The 26076-nt window shown below is 49.0% G+C and overlaps 1 long non-coding RNA gene across 5 annotated transcripts; it reads right to left on the reverse strand.

Moving 5' to 3' along the window:
* On the reverse strand, positions 1 to 24519 carry LOC149356517 (uncharacterized). Of its 5 annotated transcripts, none has more exons than XR_016291653.1 (4): positions 24342 to 24519; positions 11110 to 11289; positions 5583 to 5693; positions 4265 to 4410 (listed from the first exon to the last, which is right to left on the reverse strand). It is a non-coding gene; the product is annotated as an uncharacterized LOC149356517 (long non-coding RNA). The 5 variants fall into 5 exon arrangements; XR_016291651.1 differs by lacking the exon at positions 24342 to 24519 and adding an exon at positions 16897 to 17044; XR_016291652.1 differs by lacking the exon at positions 24342 to 24519 and adding an exon at positions 16897 to 17044 and having other exon boundaries at positions 5583 to 5774.
* Between the last annotated feature and the right edge of the window lie 1557 nt (positions 24520 to 26076).

Consider the following 26076-nt stretch of genomic DNA (forward strand, 5'->3'; position numbering starts at 1 on the left):
AGTCGGGAGACTGAGGCCGCAAGACTTCCGAGATCAGGGACCAACAATGCTTCTGCAGAAACACATACTCAAATTCAGCACAACCACTGTTGCTGAACAGCACTCTGCCAATACTGCTCGTCAGCGGCTTGACCCTGGATGTCATAAAACAGACAACATGTCACCAGCATCCCATTCAAAGGCCTTGTTCTAGAAAAGCACACCATGCAACCAACAATGCACCATAACACCTGTGCACCGACCTTGTTTTCTGTTGTCAGTGCACTGCCAAGACCACCACAAACATCACCACTCACTTCTCCAATAGCAAAGTACGCATCACCATGCTCGCACACAGTGAAAATGTCAAGTACGCATAATCACTGCAGTGGCATCAGCCAGTGCTGCCCTTTGCTGCATCAGTGGATAAGCCCGAGTGATTTTTCATCCATGCCCAGGCCTCGCACTTGACCAGTCCTCTCAAATTGAAACTCACCATGGTGGCTACCTGTTCCACATCTACACCATAGTACACCATACCTAACCCACTAGCAACTAAGCCAACCTCCAAAATTGCACAACTCCCGCTCACCCAGCATAGCTTACCTGTACTCTGCTGCCCAGAGTCTGACTGCTGCACCCATTCGGTCAGCGTCGGCAGCAGCCGAGGTGGTGTCGAACCTTGGTGGCCCCTCTGAGCACAGTTTCAGATTGCTTGTCATTTGGTGCTGCGATGCCTCCACCAGCTTTTGGTCCCATTCTTGGGGCATAACTGCGGCGCGAAACATAACTCACTCAGCAAACAAGGAGGATAACAGCCAGTACACTGAGACACTAAGCACTGAGTAACGGCGGCACTCACTGTAGGTGCAGCCGTGCACAGGGTCCAAAGCAATTGCTCAACGTTAAGTGCACCGAGAAGTAAAGCAGCCGCCTAAATGTGTTGCTTGGACGTTATTAGCCAACATATTACCGCGAAAACTGCTTCAAGGCAAGCTTGCAACTCAAAAGTCACATTAAAAGCCGAGCACACGCTTCTTCCTGAAGACAAAGCCACGAAAGCCACCCGACGACACAGGCGTGCTGACACTACGCAGCATTCCGCTTGTCTGCACAGCAAAAGGCCAATTTACCAAGAAATATTTTAATTGCAGTGCGACCCCATTCTTCGCGAGCAGCGAAAAGTCGCACATCACAAGGGGTCAAGTGCAGAGTTCGTCATCACTTGATATACATTCTGGCAGCAAGCGAGTACTGATGATAGCAGCACTGCTATGCGGTTGCACAGCCGCTACCAGCCACACATGCTGAGGACCATGTATTTTTAAAGGGACTACAAAAGACAGCAGCCAAAATGGCTCATTCTCTTCCCTGCCTCAACAGAGCAGCTCAAACACAGCACCTAGAGAGCAAACACCAGCAACGACCGTGACCTGTAAACCACAAGGCCCATTCTAAGAAGTAACGAAACACCATGAACTTAATTTCTCATTTTAACAGAAAGCATAAAGCACCTCAACGTCAAGTCTTCTTGACAAGTCTCGCCCCCAATTATAAGCTACACCAGGCACGAACAAAGTGAGAGGTCTACAGAAGGCAGGAAGGAGCACGATGACTACTCCCGACTTGTCCAAGCATCGCAGTTCAGTGGCAGTTCTCATTCAGCTTGTTAACGAGAAACCTGCATGATACAGCACCCGGCAGTACCTACAGATGTAGCAGTGAGGTTGCTCAGAAGGAAAAATATACGATGTACTGAACAGCAGGTACAAATGCTAACCACAGCCACTTGCTTGCCTCGTCCAAACAGACAAGCCGCAGCACACATACAAACCGGGACGCTAAAATTCCACCGCAGTGAACTACACAAGAAGAAGCAAACAAAAACTTACCTACTTGTTCCTGCCAGTTAACACTGGTGCGAGAACTCATCTCTGCAAAACAGAACGCTTCGCAGTGCAAGCTGTCAGTACTGCAACTGCTCTTTCTTGGGCTCGTTTGATCAAATTTCAAAGGCAATTTCTATTCTCCCGGCAGGCGGGGAAAATTGCTGAATTTTTGGGCCTGATTTTCGACGTCAGGTTCGCCTGCCGGCGCCATGTGCCGATGGCGTCAATCACGTATCACGTGTTTCAAACTCTGGCGCGAAATCAGCCCTCTGGGATTGGATTTCAGCAGCGCAGCCCACTGGGAGCTTACTCACGGAAATAGCAGAGATAAATTTTTTGCTTGCAAGTTTTCTTCTTTCAAACGATGCATTAGACATTCGTACATGGAGCATGGCATGAAGCATCTCGTGATACTCGCTACGACCATTAAGTAACTTTTTCTTAACACTGTTTCGGTTTCGGTTTTTCACTCCCACTTCCTCCCTTCCTCTACAAAGGGATGACGGGTGTCCACCAAGATATGTGAGATAGTTACTGCTTAATTTCCTTTCCTCAAATGCAATTTTCATTTTCCTCATTACGCCCCTCTTTCTAATTTCACTTCTTCCCTTCCTGTACAGTGGGACAGAGATGGCAGAGAATAACTGCGCCATTTCCTTTCCTCAAAAAGCGTTGGGAGGCATCGCGCCAAACAGTTGGTGGTGTTCCCTGGACTCCCTGGCAGCTCTACAACACGCTGTGGCATTCCACTCCTAAAGGCTAAGCTTAAGCATCGTTAATTAGCAATTGATCAGTATTTAGTCATTAATCAGTAGTTTGTCATTACTTAGTAATTAGCCATTAATGATGTGTGACGTCACCACTGTCACCAGTGCCACAGAGGCAGTCAAAGTGGTGCGGAAGACGCTTTCGCCTCTACGGACTTTAGACAGCCAAACTGCCTCCTGAATTTTTTTCCCGAGGTTGTCACAGCTGTGGGAAGCTTAACCAGTGAAAACAGCGGGATGCCCTCTCCCATAAGTGGTAAGAAATTCCTGTTTGTCTTCATATCTACAATAAAATCCCCACCCACCCTGCCACCCTGGCAGGTGGCAGTTAATGGCTGAGCGCGAGAGTTCCCTCACCTTTGTCAGCGTAAACGCATACAGCCCACATCTCTCTCTCAACTCAGCCATACACTGACCCAGAGAGCCAGTTATGTGCACTTCCTTTCCTTAAAATGATCAGTGTAAAACCTTATCAACAGTGCCAGTGAACACAAGGAACCAGCAGAACATTATCAATGCCAACGCGTGCAGGGCACATCTCTCACTACCACTCCAATAAAACTTGGGTTGGGCCTAGTTGGTACATGATGTTGTGAAGGTATAGGAAGCGCAATCAAAGGACGAACCACGAAGAAAGACAGAGACACACACAAGCGCTGAAGGTATAGGAAGCGCAATCAAAGGACGAACCACGAAGAAAGACAGAGACACACACAAGCGCTTGTGTGTGTCTCTGTCTTTCTTCGTGGTTCGTCCTTTGATTGCGCTTCCTATACCTTCACAAAATCTCACTACCACCACCTAGCACGACTAAGGTGTCCACTATTCCAAGAGCGCAGCTATGCACCTCTGGTTCAGGTGTTCACGGTGTGAGACAGATGCTCCACCATTTCCTTTTCTCAAAAACCAATTTACCAATTCAACCCTCTGCTGTCCAAGCTCCCCCACCATGGTTTCGGCTGCCCTGGTGGCTTGCTGACCCGAAACACATGGGTTCGATCCGCACCACGGTGGCTGAATCTCGATGGAGGCGAAATTCTAGAGGCCTGTGTACTGTACGATGTTAGTGAATGTTAAAGAACCCCAGGTGGTAGAAATTTCCGGAGCCATTCAGTACGGTGTCTCTCATAGCCCGAGTCGCTTTGAGACGTTAAACATAAACCCCATAAACCCCCAATTGGTTTCGCAGCTTAAAGCATGACTAAGGTGTCCACTGCCAGTTAGAACAGCAACGCCGCGAAATGCAGAAACGGGCGCCAAAGAGCTGCGCTCTAAAACAGTAGCACCTCGTTGAAAATGACACTGAATTTATGAGCTCAAGGTGTTGACCTTCCCCTGGTATATGAAGCGCTCATGGGTAAGCACTGTCGCAGCAGGACTTTGCCAGTCGACAAGACCCCCTAGATTCACATCGAAAGATTAGGTTCCACCCAAGCTCAATCTCGGTTATTGCCGTCAGCAACCATGGGCCCCGCCCATTGTTAAGTGCCAGGATGAGCCTGTCAACCACCGACAATGAGAACAATGTCCAAATGAGCAAGGGGAAATCCCACAACGGCTCACATTCTGAACGCTTTACTTGCAAGCATTGCAACAGGCATAGCTACCGTCCTCAATGCTTACCGACTGCCAGACGCTCTCACAGCCTGCGTCAGCACAGGTGCAACGTCAAGGTCACAACCTGGTGGTCGGAAGGCAGCCTTCTTCGGAGACAGACTCCCGAACACGCTGCTGTCGGCATCTTAGGCAAAGCACGGGAAGGTCTCCTGTGCACACTGAAAGAAACAGCAAAGAATGATGGCATAACTGCAGGGCATCTAAGAATAAACAGATTACAACAATCACCTCGCTACAACTGGACCAGCACCCATCATCCAGTCCCACTTCCCAGAGGGAAAGTGTTTGACCTCCCTGCCTACCAACTATACTCTTCCGCATCTGTGCCAACTGCGCTAAATAACTTTGACACCCCTTCGAGATACCACCAAAAGATGGTGCACATGGAGTGCCGTACAGTTTTCGAACAGCGCATCTCCTTACATACTATAGCACCAAAAAGTAAAACATTGGCCCCAGTTTACCAACATCTGCTGCCAAGGTAGCTCTGAAAACTGGAAGAAGTGGTCAAGCAGTTGAACTTGACAACTGGACTCAAGCCTGCTAGGTGAAAGTGTTCTGCGAAGACCGGTGCACCTCCTGTATTCTATGTAATCTCTCTGTGGATGAGCAGAGGCTCACTGCAGGGGAGCATGGAGATTAACTTCAGCGGGCTGCATTCTGCAAGCTGTCAAATATGCACTTACCAAACTCCTACTCAGCACTCTCAGTGCAATCAACAACAGTACATCCTCATTCAGATTTAGTGCAGAAGTCAAGTATTCCTCCCTGAGTTCCTTTTCTTCACGTTAGAGTTTTGTAAAGAGTTAATCTGTCAAAATGTCACACTATCTGGCTGCCCACAGCCATAGTGAGGTATTCTCTTCTGGATAGGTGCACTTGACCTTCCAGACATTTCCACTTTTTTTATATAACACCCACCTATCCATGCAGCACTGTCGGGCTAAAGTGACTTTCAAAAACAGTAGCACACCTCGTTGAAAATGACACTGAAATTATGAGCTCAAGGTATTAATTTTCCCCTGGTATATGAATCAGTCATGGGTAAACACTGTCGCAGGAGGACTTTGCCATTCGACACGAACCTCCAGAATTACATCAAAAGATTAGGTTCCACCGAAGCCCATTGTTAAGTGCCAGCATCAACCTCTCTACCAATGAAATTAACAAAGTCCCAATGAGCAAGGGGAAACGCCACAACGGCTTAAATTCAGAGCATTTTGCTTGCAAGCATCACATCGAGCAAGCGGAAACCCCATAACGGAACAAAATTCTGAACACGTTGCTTGCAAGCATAACATTAAGCAGAGCTCCAGTCCTCAATGCTTACCGTCTGCCAGACGCTGTCACAGCATGCGTCAGCACAGGTGCAATGTCAAGGTCACGGCCTGGTGGTCGGAAGGCAGCAGTCTTCTCAGACAGAGTCCAGGACATGCCGATACTGCGGCCCGCACGTTAGGCAAAGCACAGTCAGGTTTTATGTGCGCACTGACACAGACAGCCGCAAAGCATGGTGGCACGACTGCATGGCATGAAAGAATGCACAGATGACACCGGATGAACCGCACTAGCACAAAGGCCATGTTTTGCCTAGGATGCTCAACAAATGAATCGGACAAAGAGCAAGAAGTTGCAATAGGGCACTACTACTGTGACAGTAGAGGGGGCCTGTATTAAGACAAGAATTGCCTTGGAAAGGCACACAACTCAATGGTTATCCACCAATTCATCGTGACTTGGTAGGGGAGATCCCACAGGACCCCTTCTTCGACAACACATTCGAAGCGAAACAGCAAGACTGGACGGAGCCTAGCAACTGCTGCTAAGAAAGCTAACAAGTATGGATAGCATTCTGCAGATCTCCCAGTAACAATTTCAACAGCGGCCCTTAAGAAGATAACAGAGCTGAAATCCACTTTCGCCACTGCATTTATGACCAATAACTGTTCATCCATTTAAATAGGGCCAGCCAGTAACTTACAGTATATCTAGCAAAGCATCGGCAACAATCACAAATTTTTTCAAAGCACCACAGCATGTGCTGAAATTAGTGGCAGTCTGATAAGTCATGCATAAAAAATGCCCATGGCAACATGAAAGTCTGTTTATGGCACAATGGCATATTGTCGTGTACAAATCCGGGCGCAAGCACTACGACGCCGATTGTCTGTCCCGCGCCCCAGTAGATCCTTCCACCGCCGCCTGTAATGATGACGACATCTTACTGAGTGCTCTCAGCGCCTCGTGCCTCGCTAACCAACAATTCGCCGACCTCGAACTTCGAGATGTCATGGAATTTCTCAACGGCAGCAACACGACCGCCCCGCGTGCTTTCAGGCGCGTGTTGCCATCTTTATGCATCCGCAATGGTCTTCTGGTCAAGAAAAATTTCGCTCCAAACAATACGCAATACCTAATCGTCGTACCGGCTAGCCTGCGCAATGAAATCCTCCAAGCCTCCCATGACGAACCCGCTTCTGGACATTTGGGCATAGCCCGTACGCTAGCCCGAATCCAAGAGAATTACTACTGGCCTCGTCTCCGTGCTGATGTCACACACTACGTCAGAACGTGCCGAGCCTGTCAGCGTCGCAAGGTACCGTCAACCAAACAAGCTGGGTTCTTGATGCCCATTAGACCACCCACAAGGCCCTTCCAACAAATAGGAATGGACATGCTGGGTCCGTTCCCACGTTCGAACTCTGGCAACAAATGGATAATTGTCGCGACGGACTACCTTACCCGCTATGCAGAAACGTCAGCTCTACCCAGCGGCACCGCTTTAGAAGTCGCCAAGTTCTTCGTGCATCAGATCGTACTCCGCCATGGGGCACCTGAAGTGCTGATCACTGACAGAGGCCCTGCGTTCATGGCTGAGCTACTGCAGGAGATCTTGGTTTACAGTCATACCGACCACCGCCGCACAACGTCGTACCACCCTCAGACGAACGGGTTGACTGAAAGACTGAACCGAACCCTTTCTGACATGATTTCCATGTACGTCGATATTGAACACAAAACGTGGGACGAAGTGCTTCCTTATGTCACCTTCGCCTACAATACGGCCATGCAAGAAACAACGCAGATGTCCCCATTTCACCTCGTTTACGGCCGTGCAGTGACGACGATGCTCGACGCAATGTTACCACATCTGGACGATTCTAGCCTTCACACTGATACCTACACGTTCCTGGAACGCGCCGAAGCTGCTCGCCAACTGGCCAAAGTTCGAATTCAGGACCAACAACTTCGAGATGCAGATCGCTACAATCGGCGTCGTCATGACGTTCATTATGCGCCTGGCGACCGTGTTTGGGTGTGGTTCCCCATTCGGTGACGAGGACTGAGCGAAAACCTCCTCCATCGCTACTTCGGACCATACCGCGTGGTCAGGTCATTGAGCGACCTCAACTACGAGGTCATTCCCGATGGATTTCAGAAGTCCCGACGGTCTCCATGCCCTGAAGTGGTTCACGTGGTCCGCCTGAAGCCTTATCACGAGCGGTAGCCTCGCCCACTAATCCACTTCATTCCTTCCGACCTCTCCACTCACTCCCAGCATCGGGACGATGCTTCTTTTTGCCGGGGAGTAATGACACCGCCATTCGTCGTCATCGCTCTCATGAAAACACGACCGCGCGGAATGCGCGCGAGCTCGCCTTGAGTAAAGAAAGAAGCCGAAGTGTGGGGCAAGCGAACGCTCGGCTTTCGGGCTTGTACCGACGTCCACTGCAGACGCCTTCTTTGACGTACCCAACCGTACTGAACCACGCGTGACAATATCATCCAACTTTGTTCACACATAACAGACAAGAAAAATGAACTCAATGACTACGACAACTCTCAAATCTGCATATGCCACATACAACAGTATTTTAACACTGCAGTATCCAAAAAAAAATCTCAACACAAGCTGAGCAAGGTATGGCATGTGAAAGTTTATACACACATCTGGCAGCATTACTTCCGTGCAGATTGCATGAGCGGTGAATAGAAACATTCAAGCCCGCCAAGGCTGGCCTGGTTACATCGCTATTCAATCTATCGCAGAGGCAGACCAAACAGACTCACGCTGCTGTGCTAACGCACATTGAGTTTCTCTGGCAACTTAGGAATCAAAGTTGACCAGCAGCCTTATCAAGTTTTTCAGTAATGGAGAAATTAATTTCTTTCATGCTGAAGAGCACATCTCGGCTTTAGAAGACCATACCGCAACTGTTGCGTAGGTACACAATGGAATTCCTGACCCCTAACATTTCTACATCACCATCTGCTACACATATGCGTGTCACATACGTGTGTACTCAAGTTACTGTATAGGATCCTTACACAAGAGCCAGGGCTGCACATAGGTCCACCATACGCTCTCCCAAGCACCCAAGTTATGAGGGAAAGCTGCAACTCCTGCATGTAGGAGGCATGCTAGGTGCAGTGGATAGAGTGAGTGCAGGCTGAATCTGCTTATTTTTCGCAATTAAACTTGCGTTATTCAAGCCAAAATGCAGCTGCAGTGCATGACACAGCTTGTTAGCAGTGTGTTGGCTGCACCAAGGTCTGTCTCAATGGTTTGGTTTGGTTTATGGGGTTTAACGTCCCAAAGCGACTAAGGCTATGAGAGACGCCGTAGTGGAGGGCTCCGGAAATTTCGACCACCTGGGGTTCTTTAACGTGCACTGACATCGCACAGTACACGGGCCTCTAGAATTTCTCCTCCAAAGAAATTCCTGCCGCCGCGGCCGGGATCGAACCCGCGTCTTTCGGGACAGCAGCCGAGCACCATAACCGCTGAGCCACCGCGGCGGCTCTGTCTCAATGAGTTACGAATAAAATACTTGCAATATGGATGGGTGGCACCATCTCTTGTAAATGCCAAAAGTCACAAGCACTTTTCTTTAACAATTAGAGAACACTCGTCATAAAACTGCATGTTCTTGATACACAAATTACTTTTCAATGGCCACGTGCACTCAGAAAAAATGAAATGCCGCACAGGACGAGAAGTGTAGGTGAATCAATGAACTGGTTTATGGGGGTTTAACGTCCCAAAGCGACTCGGGCTGAGGGGCGTCGTAGTGAAGGGCTCCGGTAATTTCGACCACCTGAGCTTCTTTAACGTGCACTGACATCGCACAGTACACGGGCCTCTAGAATTTCGCCTCCATCGAAACTCAACCGCCGCGGCCAGGATCGAACCAGCGTTTTTCGGATCAGCAGCTGAGCGCCATAACCACTGAGACACCACGGCGGCTATCTGTAGCAGTTTAGAACTTTACGAAGTGAAGGTGTTGCCTTCTCCACAATGCCTGGATGCTTTTGAACCACGTGATCGCTTTTGACCAATAGAGGTGCGAGCGGCACAAGGCAAACAGATGGGTCACTCTGGCTCCCACAGGGAGCCTATACTGTAACTAAGTGTACAAGATCCTCCCACTTAGGCCCAGCAGCAGAAGATAGCCCACCTTGCTTTAAAAATGGCAGGAGCAACTGTTCCCAGTCTCTAATCGCTGTCACGTTCCCAAAACCCAAGAATGCAGTCTCGCTGAGAAAGCTCAAAGGGGCCTCACTCTGGCTCAGCGCATACCCTTACTGCCATGTTGCTAATGGTCTGGGGATCATAAAACTGGTCAGTGCACAGAGCCCAGCAGTTGCTTCCTGGTGCGGCTACTTTTGCGACAGCTATTGAGAGCTGCTTGTGTTGGACTAAACACCTGGCCTGTTCGTCATCTGCTCTATTGGCCCAGAATGGAGAAACACTGCCCTTCATTTGTGTGACTTCAGCTACCAGCTGGGTGGTGTTCTTTACCTGTCATGCAAAAGCACTATCGAACTGCCTCTTCTATAACTTCTGTTGTTCTGTTGACTGCCACTGAAATGTAAACGAGGTGTAGGCTTAGTCACGAAGCATTAAAGGCTCCTTTTCACGTACCTTGTGGGCATATTGTAGCTTATGTCCAAACAAACTCTAAACTTCAGCAATTTCCCATACCGACCTGCTTGCTCTTCTGTGCCATTCAATTCTTCAGCATCTACCAGTGCCTTTCCCGACAGATTTCTATTTCAGCAGGTGCAATTTCACTATTGGCAGCTAGTACTTTCAGCTGCGCTCACTGACACAGTGCCTTGTTTGGTTTGTCCTATACAGGCCAGGAAAAATGCGGAACAGGACATGTCACACCACATCTGAAGCTGCAGGGGATGGGTTTTCACCACCAGCTGTTTTAAGGCTTTCCCAGCAAGAATGCAACACCACCCACAAATGCACTACTCGTTAAGACGCTGAAGTGCTAGTCGGGAGACTGAGGCCGCAAGACTTCCGAGATCAGGGACCAACAATGCTTCTGCAGAAACACATACTCAAATTCAGCACAACCACTGTTGCTGAACCGCACTCTGCCAATACTGCTCGTCAGCGGCTTGACCCTGGATGTCATAAAACAGACAACATGTCACCAGCATCCCATTCAAAGGCCTTGTTCTAGAAAAGCACACCATGCAACCAACAATGAACCAAAAGACCTGTGTACCGACCTTGTTTTCTGTTGCCAGTGCACTGCCAAGACCACCACAAACATCACCACTCACTTCTCCAATAGCAAAGTAGGCATCACCATGCTCGCATAAAGTGAAAATGTCAAGTACGCATAATCACTGCAGTGGCATCAGCTAGTGCTGCCCTCTGCTGCATCAGTGGATAAGCCCGAGCGATTTTTCATCCATGCCCAGGCCTTGCACTTCACCAGTCCTCTCAAATTGAAAGTCACCATGGTGGCTACCTGTTCCACATCTACACCATAGTACACCATATCTAACCCACTAGCAACTAAGCCAACCTCCAAAAATACACAACTCCCGCTCACCCAGCATAGCTTTTCTGTAGTCTGCTGCCCAGGGTCTGACTGCTGCACCCATTCGGTCAGCGTCGGCAGCAGCCCAGGTGGTGTCGAACCTTGGTGGCCCCTCTGAGCACAGTGTCAGATTGCTTGTCACTTAGTGCTGCGATGCCTCCACCAGCTTTTGGTCCCATTCTTGGGGCATAACTGCGGCGCGAAACATAACTCAGTAAGCAAACAGGGAGGATAACAGCCACTACACTGAGACACTAAGCACTGAGTAACGACGGCACTCACTGTAGGTGCAGCCGTGCACAGGGTCCAAAGGAATTGCTCAACGTTAAGTGCACCGAGAAGTAAAGCAGCCACCTAAATGTGTTGCTTGGACGTTATTAGCCAACATATTACCGCGAAAACTGCTTCAAGGCAAGTTTGCAACTCAAAAGTCACATTAAAAGCCGAGCACACGCTTCTTCCCGAAGACAAAGCCACCAAAACCACCCGACGACACAGCCGTGCTGACACTACGCAGCATTCCGCTTGTCTGCACAGCAAAAGGCCAATTTACCAAGAAATATTTTAATTGCAGTGCGACCCCATTCTTCGCGAGCAGCGAAAAGTCGCACATCACAAGGGTTCAAGTGCAGAGTTTGTCATCACTTGATATACATTCTGGCAGCAAGCGAGTACTGATGATAGCAGCACTGCTATGCGGTTGCACAGCCGCTACCAGCCACACATGCTGAGGACCATGTATTTTTAAAGGGACTACAGAAGACAGCAGCCAAAATGGCTCATTCTCTTCCCTGCCTCAACAGAGCAGCTCAAACACAGCACCTAGAGAGCAAACACCAGCAACGACCTTGACCTGTAAACCACAAGACCCATTCTAAGAAGTAACGAAACTCCATGAACTTAATTTCTCATTTTAATAGAAAGCACAAAGCACCGCAACGTCAAGTCTTCTTGACAAGTCTCGCCACCAATTACAGTGAAATCTCGATACAACGAACTTCGCGGGGTCGCGAATAATCGTTCGTTATTTTGAAATATCGTAATAACGAAAGACTCGCGAAAAAAGGTAGTAGTATTACTGCACAATGAAAATACTGTACCTTCAGGAAGGGCACACGACAAGCTATGTAATTTTCAAACAGGAACGCAAACGAGAGGTTCAGCGCTCGTTTATTTGAAGAAATCCGTGATTCTGGCGGGTGCGACACAGGCGCCCCAGGACGAACTCTTCAACGTCAACTTTTTGGAGCACAGAATCAGGCACATCGCTACAACGTCCGATGAATGTGCGAAGTTTGCCTATGGATGCAAGAACCTCCGCACTAGACACAGGTTCGGCCGCTTGGTCTGCAGGCGGCGAGTCGGCATCGTCGTCCAGTTCATTTTCTTCGCCGCGCTCTCCATACTCGCGAACGCTGCTCACGATGTCTTCTACAATCAAGGGCAGCATTTTCCGACTCGGCGTAGTCGGCAAAAGTTACAGAAGAGCCTACAGAGAGTTTCGCAGTGACTTCAGTCCGCACCTCTTTTGCGCTGTCGTCATCCGTGCTATCAGCGTCATTGCAGTCTTCTGTGTGAAGCGGCGATTTCACCAGGCCAGCTTTCCTCCAGCAGTTGTTGATGGTCGAGGCCTTTACGTTCCACCACACCCCAGTTACCATTTCGGCAGCCTGGCGGACATTTATGGCTGTCGGGAGTTCGAGCCGAAGGTTTAACAGCGCTGCACTAGGCGCTTCCGAAACGATGTGTTTCCTTAAGCGTGAACTGCCGTCGCTTCATCTTGACGCTGGCGCCCGCAGAATTCATCGTCAGCACAGTCAACACGCAGCGGCGAGAAACGACTAGGCCTCGCGTTCGCGGCGGCCGCACACAAAAAAAGAAAAGCGCGGAGGTAGTCTAGTCACATGCACACCCACGGCCGGTCTCGACGCGCGCGCTCTCTCTTAAGGAGAGAGCAGAGAGCGCGCGCGTCGAGACCGGCCGTGGCACACCGTGGGAGAAAAAAAAAACGGAGGAGGAGAGACGAGCCAACTTCCGGTTGCGAGGCGGCTTCGGATTGGACTGGATTGTATCGGATGCCTGCCCTTGGCGATTAGCAGAGTTAGCGTGTGCCTCTCGGGGAGTCGGCTCACTTCTCCAGGGTAAGTTCGTAATAATGAGGTGCATTTATAATAGGGGGGCAAATAAATTATGCTCGTTATTCTGAAATGTTCGGTATTTTGAAATTCGTAGTAGTGAAATATTTTTACATTGAAAATATAGATATTTTGGCGGGGATTTTGAAAAAGTTCGTAAATATGAAAAATTCGTTAATGTGAGGTTCGTAGTAACGAGATTATAAGCTGCACCAGGCCCGAACAAAGTGAGAGGTCTACAGAAGGCAGGAAGCAGCACGATGACTACTCCAGACTTGTCCAAGCATCGCAGTTCAGTGGCAGTTCTCATTCAGCTTGTTAACGAGAAACCTGCATGATACAGCACCCGGCAGTACCTACAGTTGTAGCAGTGAGGTTGCTCAGAAGGAAAAATATACGATGTACTGAACAGCAGGTACAAATGCTAACCACAGCCACTTGCTTGCCTCGTCCAAACAGACAAACGGCAGCACACATACACACCGGGACGCTAAAATTCCACCACAGTGAACTATACAAGAAGAAGCAAACAAAAACTTACCTACTTTTTTCTGCCAGTTAACACTGGAACGAGAACTCATCTGTGCAAAACAGAACGCTTCGCAGTGCATTCTGTCAGTACTGCAACTGCTCTTTCTTTGGCTCGTTTGATCAAATTTTAAAGGCAATTTCTATTCTGCCAGCATGCGGGGAAAATTCCTGAATTATCGGGCCTGATTCTCGATAGTACAATCGCTTGCTGGCGCCATGTGCCCATGGTGTCAATCACTTACCACGTGTTTCAAACTCTGGCGCGAAATCAGCCCTCTGGGATTGGATTTCAGCAGCGCAGCCCACCATGACTGGGAGCTTACTCACGGAAATAGCAGAGATAACAAATTTTTGCTTGCAAGTTTTCTTTTTTCAAACGATGCGTTAGACATTGTTACATGGAGCATGGCATGAAGCATCTCGTGATACTCGCTACTACCATTAAGTAATTTTTTCTTAACACTGTTTCGGTTTTTCACTCCCACTTCCTCCCCTCCTCTACAAAGGGATGATGGGTGTCCACCATTGAGATATGTGCAACAGTTACTGCTTAATTTCCTTTCCTGAAATGCAATTTTCACTCTCTTCATTATGCCCCTCTTCCTTCTTTCACTCCCACTTCCTCCCTTCCTGTACAGTGGGACAGAGATGAGAGAGAATTACTGCGCCATTTCCTTTCCTCAAAAAGCATTGGGAGGCATCACGCCAAACAGTTGGTGGTGTCCCCTGGACTCCCTGGCAGCTCTACAACAAGCTGTGGCGTTCCACTCCTAAAGGCGAAGCTTAAGTGTTGTTAATTAGCAATTGATTAGTATTTAGTCATTAATCAGTAATTTGTCATTACTTAGTAATTAGCCATTAATTATGTGTGACGTCAACACTGTCACCAGTGCCACAGAGGCAGTCAAAGTGGTGCGGAAAACACTTTTGCCTCTACGGATTTTAGAGAGTCAAACTGCCTCCTGAATTTTTTTCCCGAGGTTGTCACAGCTGTGGCAAGCGTAACCAGCGAAAACAACAGGATGCCCTCTCCCATAAGTGGTAAGAAATTGCTGTTTGTCTTTGCATCTGCAATAAAATCCTCACCCACCCTGCCACCCTGGTAGGTGGCAGATAATGGTTGATCGCGAGAGTTCCCTCACCTTTGTCAGCGCTAACGCATACGAGGGGGTACCCAAAAGAAACCGGACTAAGTTTTTTGCTCGGCAAAACTTCTGTGGTACCGCGTTTTGCCACTAGGAGCGCATGGAACGAATATTCCAGAGTCAGTAAGCCGAGTGCCGTCGTTGAAGGAGGTCAGAGTAGTTTAGGCAGAGTTTTAGAGTGACGACTGTTTTGTGTGAACGTCGTTTTCGCAATGGCTGATTTTCGTGAACAGCGTGCGCCGGTGAAATTCTGATTTTTGCTCGGAAAAAGTTGAATGGAAACTCTTGAAATATTAAGAAAGACGTACAAGGACGATGCTATGGGGACAAGTCAAGTGTTCCTGAACCGAATCCTGAATCAAAGCAACAATCTTGCCAATGGAAAACTTCAAATTCACCTTGCCTCAAGAAAGCTCATCAGGTGAAACCAAACCTCAAACCAATGCTGATTTGTTTTTTCGACGTGAGAGGATTCGTCCATTGAGAATTTGTTGCGCAGGATCAGACAGTTAACCAGGCTTCCTACTTGGATGTTTTGAAAAGATTGGGCAACAGTGTGCGGTGGAAGCGGCCAGATTTGTGGCAGTCGGGCGGCTGGTTGTTCCATCATGGCAATGCCCCTGCTCACACAGCCCTGTCTCTACAACAATTTTGGACCAAAAATGACATGACTCCTATTCCTCAACCCTCATACTCTCCCGACCTTGACCCGTGCTACTTTCTTTGTTTCCTAGAATGAAAAAATAGGTGAATGGAAAGCGTTTCGCTGATGTTGCTGAGGTGAAGAAAAAAACGACGGAGGCACTGTCAAGCATCACAAAAGATGAATTTAAACAATGTTTTGAAAAATGGAATGAAAGATTCGACAAGCGTATCATTGCAAGTGGGGAATACTTTGAAGGAGATTGAAGGTCTGTGCTTAAAATGTGAACAAAAAAGTTCAAACAAAAATAAGTCAGGTTTCTTTTGGGTACCCCCTCGTACAACCCACATCTCTCTTTCAACTCGGACATACACTGACCCAGAGAGCCAGCTATGCACACTTCCCTTCCTTAAAATGATCAGTGTAAAACCTCATCTACAGTGCAAGTGAACACAAGGAACCAGCAGAACAATGTCAATGCCAACGCGTGCAGGGCACATCTCTCACTACCACCACCTAGCTTAAAGCACGACTAAGGTGTCCACTATTCCAAGAGCACAGTTATGCACCTCTGGTTCAGGTGTTCACGGTGCGAGACATGCTCCACCATTTCCTTTTCTCAAAAACCAATTTACCAATTTAACCCTCTGCTGTCCAAGCTCCCACACCATGGTTTCGGCTGCCCTGGTGGCTTGCTGACCCGAAACACATGGGTTCGATCCGCACCACGCTGGCTGAATGTCGATGGAGGTGAAATTCTAGAGGCCCGTGTACTGTACGATGTCAGTGCACGTTAAAGAACCCCAGGTGGTCGAAATTTCCGGAGCCATTCAGTACGGTGTCCCTCATAGCCCGAGTCGCTTTGAGACGTTAAACATAAACCCCATAAATCCCCAATTGGTTTCGCAGCTTAAAGCGTGATTAAGGTGTCCACAGCTAGTTAGAACGGCAACGCCGCGAAATGCAGAAACGGGCGCCAAAGAGCTGCGCTCTACAACAGTAGCACACCTCGTTGAAAATGACACTGAAATTATGAGCTCAAGGTGTTGACCTTCCCCTGGTATATGAACCGCTCATGGGTAAGCACTGTCGCAGCAGGACTTCGCCAGTTGACAAGACCCTCCAGATTCACATCAAAAGATTAGGTTCCACCCAAGCTCAATCTCGGTTATTTCCGTCAGCAACCATGGTCCACGACCATTGTTAAGTGCCAGGATGAGCCTGTCAACCACCGACAATGAGAACAAAGTCCAAATGAGCAAGGGGAAATCCCACAATGGCTCACATTCTGAAAGCTTTGCTTGCAAGCATCGCAATAGGCATAGCTAAAGTCCTTAATGCTTACCGACTGCCAGAGACGCTGTCACAGCCTGCGTCAGCACAGGTGCGATGTCAAGGTCACGGCCTGGTGGTCGGAAGGCAGCCTTCTTCGGAGACAGACTCCCGAACATGCTGCTGCCGGCGTCTTAGGCAAAGCACGGGAAGGTCTCCTGTGCACAATGAAAGAAACAGCAAGGAATGATGACATAACTGCAGGGCATCTAAGAATAAACAGATTACAACAATCACCTCGCTACATCTGGACCAGCACCCATCATCCAGTCCCACTTCCCAGAGGGAAAGTGTTGTAGCTCCCTGCCTACCAACTACTCTTCCGCATCTGTGCCAACTGTGCTAAATAACTTTGACACCCCTTCGAGATACCACCAAAAGATGGTGCAGATGGAGTGCCTGTACAGCCTGTGAACAGCGCATCTCCTTACATAGTCCAGCACCACAAAGTAAAACATTGCTCCTAGTTTACCAACACCTTCTGCCAAGGTAGCTCTGAAAACTGGGAGAAGTGGTCAAGCAGTTGAACTTCACAACTGGACTCAAGCCTGCTAGATCAAGGTGTCAAGCGAAGACTGGTGCAGCTGCTGTATCCCATGCAATCTCTCTGTGGATGAGCCGAGGCTCACTGCAGAGGAGCATGGAGATTAACTTCAGAGGGCTCCATTCTGCAAGCTGGCAAACTATGCATTTAACGATCTCTTACTCAGCACTCTCAATGCAATCAACAACAGTACATTCTCATTCAGATTTAGTGCACATGTCAAGTATATCTCCCTGAGTTTCTTTTCTTCACTTCAAAGTAATGTAAAGAGTTGCCGTATAAACACGTGTAAGGGCCACACCCGTGTATGGGCCGCACCCCATTTTCCCAAAGGAAATGTTTAAAAAAAAGTAAATCCGTGTAAGGGCCCCACCCGAACTTTCCACGACCCAGGTGGGAATAGCCTTCTAAATGCACGCGCCGCGGCCTCCACGATCAGCTACGGCTGCGAGCAAAAGTGCAATTGATCGCGGAGGCCGCGTACGTGCACAGGAGCTTCCAAGTGCCGTTCATGGATGGCGCCCGAGGCCGCGGTCATCATCATCATCGTAAACTTTCTTCTCCGCCGCCTCCCGCCATCCACACGGACATCAGCATCGCCAGCTCCAGCCTTTTGTTTTTGTGGTGTGTTAGCGTGCTCGCCGTAGTTGTGGTTGTTGTAGTAGTTGTAGCTTTCGCGTGCTGCCACCGAGCTTTGCAGTTTTAGCCCGATGGGCAAGCGCCTTATCAGCTACACGGCTGGGAGTGAGCTCTCGAACACGCAAGCGTGCGGCGGGCAGGAAATTTGACGTGGCCGAGGAGTGCGTCCGATGATGGTGCAACCAGAAGGATGCATTGAGAAACACAAGCTGCAAAAAGCCCGCTTTCACAGGCAAGCCGTGCGAGTTTCCCGAAATGGAAGAAGAGCTGCTCCCTTATGTGATGGAAGTGCGGAACAACGGCTACGCACTGGCAGCGGACATGGTGCACGGCTTCTTTTGGGATGAGCATGCACCAGAGCACAGCTCCAGCTCAGAGTCGAAATACTCGGAGAGTGACGATTGGACACAGAATAAATGCCGTTCATTCCCTGACTGGTGTGTTTTCAATAATAAAAAAAAATTTTTTTCACAAATCACGTGTATGGGCCGCACCCCGAAAATTGGACCTCGAATGTAGAAAAAAAAGTGCGGCCCTTACAAGCGTTTATACGGTAATGCAACAAAATGTCACACTATCTAGCTGCCCACAGCCACAGTTAGATTATTCTCTTCTGGATAGGTGCATTGGACCTTCCAGAAATTCCCAGATTCCTTATATAACACCCACCTACCCATGCAGCACTGTCGAGCTAAAGTGACTTTAAAAAACAGTAGCACACCTCGTTGAAAATGACACTGAAATTATGAGCTCAAGGTATTAATCTTCCCCTGGTATGTGAAACAGTGATGGGTAAGCAGTGTCGCGGCAGAACTTTGCCATTCGACAAGACCCTCCAGAGTCACATCAAAAGATTAGGTTCCACCCAAGCCGATTGTTAAGTGCCAGGATCACCCTCTTGACCACTGAAAATAACAAAGTCGAAATGATCAAGGGGAAACGCCACAGCGGCTTAAATTCAGAGCACTTTGCTTGTAAGCAGCACATGGAGCAAGCGGAAACCCCATAAAGGAACAACATTCTGAACACTTTGCTTGCAATCATCACATCAAGCAGAGCTCCAGCCCTCAACGCTTACCGACTGCCAGACGTTGTCACAGCATGCGTCAGCACAGGTGCAATGTCAAGGTCATGGCCTGGTGGTCGGAAGGCAGCAGTCTTCTCAGACAGAGTCCACGACATGCCGATACTGCGGCCCGCACGTTAGGCAAAGCACGGTCAGGTTTCATGTGCTCACTGAAACAGACAGCCGCAAAGCATGGTGGCACAACTGCATGGCATGAAAGAATGCCCAGATGACACCGGATGAACCACACTAGCACAAAGGCCATGTTTTGCCAAGGATCCTCAACAAATGAATCGGACAAAGAGCAAGAAGTTGCAATAGGGCAATACTACTGTGACAGTAGAGAGGGCCTGTATCAGGACAAGAACTGCCTTGGAAAGGCACACAACTCAATGGTTATCCACCAATTCATCGTGACTTGGTAGGGGAGATCGCACAGGACCCCTTCTTCGACAACACATTCGAAGCGAAACAGCAAGACTGGACGGAGCCTAGCAACTGCTGCTAAGAAAGCTAACAAGTATGGATAGCATTCTGCAGCTCTCCCGGTAACAATTTCAACAGCGGCCCTTAAGAAGATAACCGAGCTAAAATCCACTTTCGCCGCTACATTTATGAGCAATAACTGTTCATCCATTTAAATAGGGCCAGCCAGTAACTTACAGTATATCTAGCAAAGCATCGGCAACAATCACAAATTTTTTCAAAGCACCACAGCATGTGCAGAAATTAGCGGCAGTCAGATAAGCCATGCATAAAAAATGCCCATGGCAACATGAAAGTCTGCTTATGGCACAATGGCATATCATCCAACTTTGTTCACACATAACAGACAAGAAAAATGAACTCAATGACTACGATAACTCTCAAGTCTGCATACCCCACATACAAGAGTATTCTAGCAGTGCAGTATCCAAAAAAATATCAACACAAGCTGAGCAAGGTATGGCATGTGAAAGTTTATACACACATCTGGCAGCATTAGTTCCGTGCAGATTGCACGTGCGGTGAACAGGAACATTCAAGCCCGCCAAGGCTGGCCTGGTTACATCGCTATTCAATCTATTGCAGAGGCAGGCCAAAGGGACTCACGTTGGTGTGCTAACGCACATCGATTTGCTCTGGCGGCTCAGGAATCAAAGTTCACCCACAGCCTTATCAAGTTTTTCAGTAATGAAGAGATTAATTTATTTCATGCTGAAGAGCACATCTCGGCTTTAGAAGACCATACCGCAACTGTTGCGTTCCTATACAATGGAATTCCTGACCCCTAACATTTCTACATCACCATCTGCTACACATATGCGTGTCACATGCGTGTGTACTCAAGTTACTATATAGGATCCGTACACGGGAGCCAGGGCTGCACATAGGTCCACCATACGCTCTCCCAAGCACCCAAGTTATGAGGGAAAGCTGCAACTCCTGCATGTAGGAGGCATGCTTGGTGCAGTGGATAGAGTGAGTGCAGGCTTAATCTGCTTATTTTTCGCAGTTAAACTTGCGTTATTCTAGCCAAAATGCAGCTGCAGTGCATGACACAGCATGTTAGCAGTGTGTTGGCTGCACCAAGGTCTGTCTCAATGAGTTACGAATAAAACACTTGCCATATGGATGAGTGGCACCATCTGTTGTAAATGCCGAAAGTCACAAGCACTTTTCTTTAACAATTCGAGAATACTTGTCATAAAACTGCATGTTCTTGATACACAAATTACTTTTCAATGGCCACGTGCACTCAGACAAAATGAAATGCCGCACAGGACGAGAAGTGTAGGTGAATCAATGAACTGGTTTATGGGGGTTTAACGTCCCAAAGCGACTCGGGCTGAGGGACGCCGTAGTGAAGGGCTCCGGAAATTTCGACCACCTGAGCTTCTTTAACGTGCACTGACATCGCACAGTACACGGGCCTCTAGAATTTCGCCTCCATCGAAACTCAACTGCCGCGGCCAGGATCGAACCAGTGTCTTTTGGATCAGCAGCTGAGCGCCATAACCACTGAGCCACCACGGCAGCTACCGTATAAACGCGTGTAAGGGCCGCACCCGTGTATGGGCTAGAGCTGTGCACGGGCCGCAAATTTCAGCCCGCGCCCGGCCCGAGCCCTGCACTACTGACGGAGGCCCGGCCCGGCCCGACACTGAAGAAACCTAAGCCCGCCCGGGCCCGGCCCGAGTTAAGGCCCGGCCCGGGCCCGGCCCGACCTGCAAAACTGAAATTAAAGTGACGACGAAACAGAAAGAGATAATTTAAGGAAAATCAGTCTATTTCAGTGTTTTTAAAATGCTCGGCTCTCATGGTCTAGATGAAAATTAGTGAGTATATGCAAACACGGCGCATGTAGAGAGTTATCACTCCAAGTTATTATGTAAAAACAACAAAACGTTCATTGATGACGGCTTGAGGCAAGTGCGGCGCTCCTGCATAATGAACCCGGCAGCGCTGAAATTTCTCTCGCTGCTTGAACTGGTAGCCGGAATGGCTAACACTTTCTTGGCAAGCAGAGAAAGCTTTGGGTACGTCGCTGCCTTGCTTCTCCAAAACTGTAATAGCTCAAACTCTGAGCAAGGGGTCTGGAGCCACGCAGGAGCTATCGCGAAGCCCGGCCGGCCCGTCCGAGACAAATATACCGTGGCCCGAGCCCGGCCCGGGCCCGGGTGAATAGAGTTCCGCAAGGCCCGAGCCCGGCCCGCGGGCCGGGCCGGGTACGGGCTTTCGGGCCGGCCCGAGCCCGTGCACAGCTCTAGTATGGGCCGCACCCCGTTTTCCCGAAGGAAATGTTTAAAAAAAAATAAATCCGTGTAAGGGCCGCACCCGAACTTTCCATGACCCAGGCGGGAATAGCCTTCTAAATGCACGCGCCGTGGCCTCCGCGATCGGCTCCGGCTGCGAACAACGGTGCACTCGATCGCGGAGGCCAAGCACGCGCATAAGAGCTTCCAAAAACCGTCCATGGATAGCGCCCGAGGCCGCAGCCATCATCATCATCATCGATTTTTTTCTCCCCCCCCGACTTCCCGCTATCTAATCAGCATCAGTATCGCCAGCTCCAGTCTTTTATGGCGGATTAGCGCGTTCGCCGTAGTTGTGGCTTTCGCGTGCTGCCGCTGAGTAATGCAGTTTTAGCACGATGGGCAAGCACCTTATCAGCTACACGGCTGGGAGTTAGCTCTCGAACGCGGCAAGCGTGCGGAGGACAGGGAACTCGACGTGGCCGAGAAGTGCGTCCGATGACCGTGCAATCAAAAGGGTGCATTGAGAAACACAAGCTGCAAAAAAAGCGCTTTCCGAGGCGAGCCGTGTGAGTTTCCCGAACTGCTCTGCTAGTGATGGAAATGCGGAACAACGGCTACGCGTTGACAGCGGACATGCTGCGCGGCTTCATTGGGATGAGCGTGCACCAGAGCACAACACCAGCTCAGAGTCGAAATACTCCGCGAGTGTCGACTGAACGTAGAATAAATGCCGTTCATTCCCTGATTGCTGTTTTTGCTGAAACAAAATTTTTTTTTTCTAAATCGCGTGTATGGGCCGCACCCCGAAAATTGGCTCCCGAATCTGGAAAAAAAAGTGCGGCCCTTACACGCGTTTATACGGTATCTGTACCAGTTTAGAACTATATACGAAGTGAAGGTGTTGCCTTCTCCACATTGCTTGGATGCTCTTGAACCACGTGATTGCTTTTGGCCAATAGAGGTGCGAGCGGCACAAGGAAAACAGATGCGTAACTCTGGCTCCCACAGGGAGCCTATACTGTAACTAAGTGTACAAGATCCTCCCACTTAGGCCCAGCAGCAGAAGATAGCCCACCTTGCTTTAAAAATGGCACCAGCAACTGTTCCCAGTCTCTAATCGCTGTCACGTTCCCAAAACCCAAGAATGCAGTCTCGCTGAGAAAGCTCAAAGGGGCCTCACTCTGGCTCAGCGCATACCCTTACTGCCTTGTTGCTAATGGCCTGGGGATCATAAAACTGGTCAGTGCACAGAGCCCAGCAGTTGCTTCCTTGTGCGGCTACTTTTGCGACAGCTATTGAGAGCTGTTCATGTTGGACTAAACACCTGGACTGTTCGTCATCTGCTCTATTGGCCCAGAATGGAGAAACACTGCCCTTCATTTGTGTGACTTCAGCTATCAGCTGGGTGGTGTTCTTTACCTGTCACGCAAAAGCACTATCGAACTGCCTCTTCTATAGCTTCTGTTGTTCTGTTGACTGCCACTGAAATGTAAACGAGGTGTAGGCTTAGTCACGAAGCATTAAAGGCTCCTTTTCACGTACCTAGTGGGCATATTGTAGCTTATGTCACAATAAACTCCAAACTTCAGCAATTTCCCATACCGACCTCCTTGCTCCTCTGTGTCATTCAATTCTTCAGCATCTACCACGGCCTTTCCCGACCGATTTCTATTTCAGCAGGTGCAATTTCACTACTGGCAGCTAGTACTTTCAGCTTCGCTCACTGACACAGTGCCTTCTTTGGTCCGTCCTATACAGGCCAGGACAAATGCGGAACAGGATATGTCACACCGCATCTGAAGCTGCAGAGGATGGGTTTTCACCACCAGCTGTTTCAACGCTTTCCCAGCAAGAATGCAACACCACCCAAAAATGCACTACTCGTTAAGACGCTGAAGTGCTAGTCGGGAGACTGAGGCCGCAAGACTTCCGAGATCAGGGACCAACAATGCTTCTGCAGAAACACATACTCAAATTCAGCACAACCACTGTTGCTGAACCGCACTCTGCCAATACTGCTCGTCAGCGGCTTGACCCTGGATGTCATAAAACAAACAACACGTCACCAGCATCCCATTCGAAGGCCCTGTTCTAGAAAAGCACACCATGCAACCAGCAATGCACCAAAACACCTGTACCGACCTTGTTTTCTGTTGTGAGTGCACTGCCAAGACCACCACAAACATCACCACTCACTTCTCCAATAGCAAAGTACGCATCACCATGCTTGCACACAGTCAAAATGTCAAGTACGCATAATCACTGCAGTGGCATCAGCTAGTGTTGCCCTCTGCTGCATCAGTGGATAAGCCAGAGCGGTTTTTCATCCATGCCCAGGCCTTGCACTTGACCAGTTCTCTCAAATTGAAACTCACCATGGTGGCTACCTGTTCCACATCTACACCATAATACACCATACCTAACCCATTAGCAACTAAGCCAACCTGCAAAATCGCACAACTCCCGCTCACCCAGCATAGCTTTTCTGTAGTCTGCTGCCCAGAGTCTGACTGCTGCACCCATTCGGTCAGCGTTGGCAGCAGCTCTGGTGGTGTCGAACCTTGGTGGCCCCTCTGAGCACAGTGTCAGATTGCTTGTCACTTAGTGCTGCGATGCCTCCGCCAGCTTTTGGTCCCATTCTTGGGGCATAACTGCGGCGCGAAACATAACTCAGTAAGCAAACAAGGAGGATAACAGCCAGTACACTGAGACACTAAGCACTGAATAACTACGGCACTCACTGTAGGTGCAGCCGTGCACAGGGTCCAAAGCAATTGCTCAACGTTAAGTGCACCGAGAAGTAAAGGAGCCGCCTAAATGTGTTGCTTGGAAGTTATTAGCCAACATATTACCGCGAAAACTGCTTCAAGGCAAGCTTGCAACTCAAAAGTCACATTAAAAGCCGAGCACACGCTTCTTCCCGAAGACAAAGCAACCAAAGCCACCCGACGCCACAGCCGTGCTGACACTACGCAGCATTCCGCTTGTCTGCACAGCAAAAGGCCAATTTACCAAGAAATATTTTAATTGCAGGGCGACCCCATTCTTCGCGAGCAGCGAAAAGTCGCACATCACAAGAGATCAAGTGCAGATTTTGTCATCACTTGATATACATTCTGGCAGCAAGCGAGTACTGATGATAGCAGCACTGCTATGAGGTTGCACAGCCGCTACCAGCCACACATGCTGAGGACCATGTATTTTTAAAGGGACTACAAAAGACAGCAGCCAAAATGGCTCATTCTCTTCCCTGTCTCAACAGGAGCAGCTGAAAAACAGCACCTAGAGAGCAAACACCAGCAACGATCGTGACCTGTAAACCACAAGACCCATTCTAAGAAGTAACGAAACACCACGAACTTCATTTCTCATTTTAACAGAAAGCACAAAGCACCGCAACGTCAAGCCTTCTTGACAAGTCTCGCCACCAATCATAAGCTACACCAGGCACGAACAAAGTGAGAGGTCTACAGAAGGCAGGAAGCAGCACGATGACTACTCCCGACTTGTCGAAGCATCGCAGTTCAGTGGCAGTTCTCATTCAGCTTGTTAACGAGAAACCTGCATGATACAGCACCCGGCAGTACCTACAGTTGTAGCAGTGAGGTTGCTCAGAAGGAAAAATATACGATGTACTGAACAGCAGGTACAAATGCTAACCACAGCCACTTGCTTGCCTCGTCCAAACAGACAAGCCGCAGCACACATACAAACCGGGACGCTAAAATTCCACCACAGTGAACTATACAAGAAGAAGCAAAAAAACTTACTGTATTTGCTCGCATAATACATAGGTGCACTTTTTTTTGAAAATCCGGCTCAAAGTTCGGGCTGCGCCTGTTACGCGGGGTAAAATTGCCGGAAATTTTTCGACTCGCAAAATCGAACATACCGCATAAACGCACCCGTGAACGGGCCGCATCCTATTTTCCTGAAGGAAATAATTTTTTTAGAAAATCCCTGTAAGGGCCGCACCCAAACTTTCCACGATCCATGCGGGAATAGCCTTCAAAATGCACGCGCCATGGCCTCCGCGATCAGCTCCGGCTGCAAGCAACGCGCGCTTAGTCGCGGAGGAGCGCGCATGATCGAGGCGGCCGTGCACGCGCAAAGGAGCTTCCAGGTGCCGCCCACGGATGGCGTCCAAGGTCAAGCTTATCATCATCATCAACTTTTTCGTCCGCCGCGAGCTTTCGTTATCCTTAT

The sequence above is a fragment of the Amblyomma mixtum genome, chromosome 3 (genome assembly GCF_055824585.1).
Source record: "Amblyomma mixtum isolate Tamu chromosome 3, ASM5582458v1, whole genome shotgun sequence".
NCBI classification, from domain to species: Eukaryota; Metazoa; Arthropoda; class Arachnida; order Ixodida; family Ixodidae; genus Amblyomma; species Amblyomma mixtum.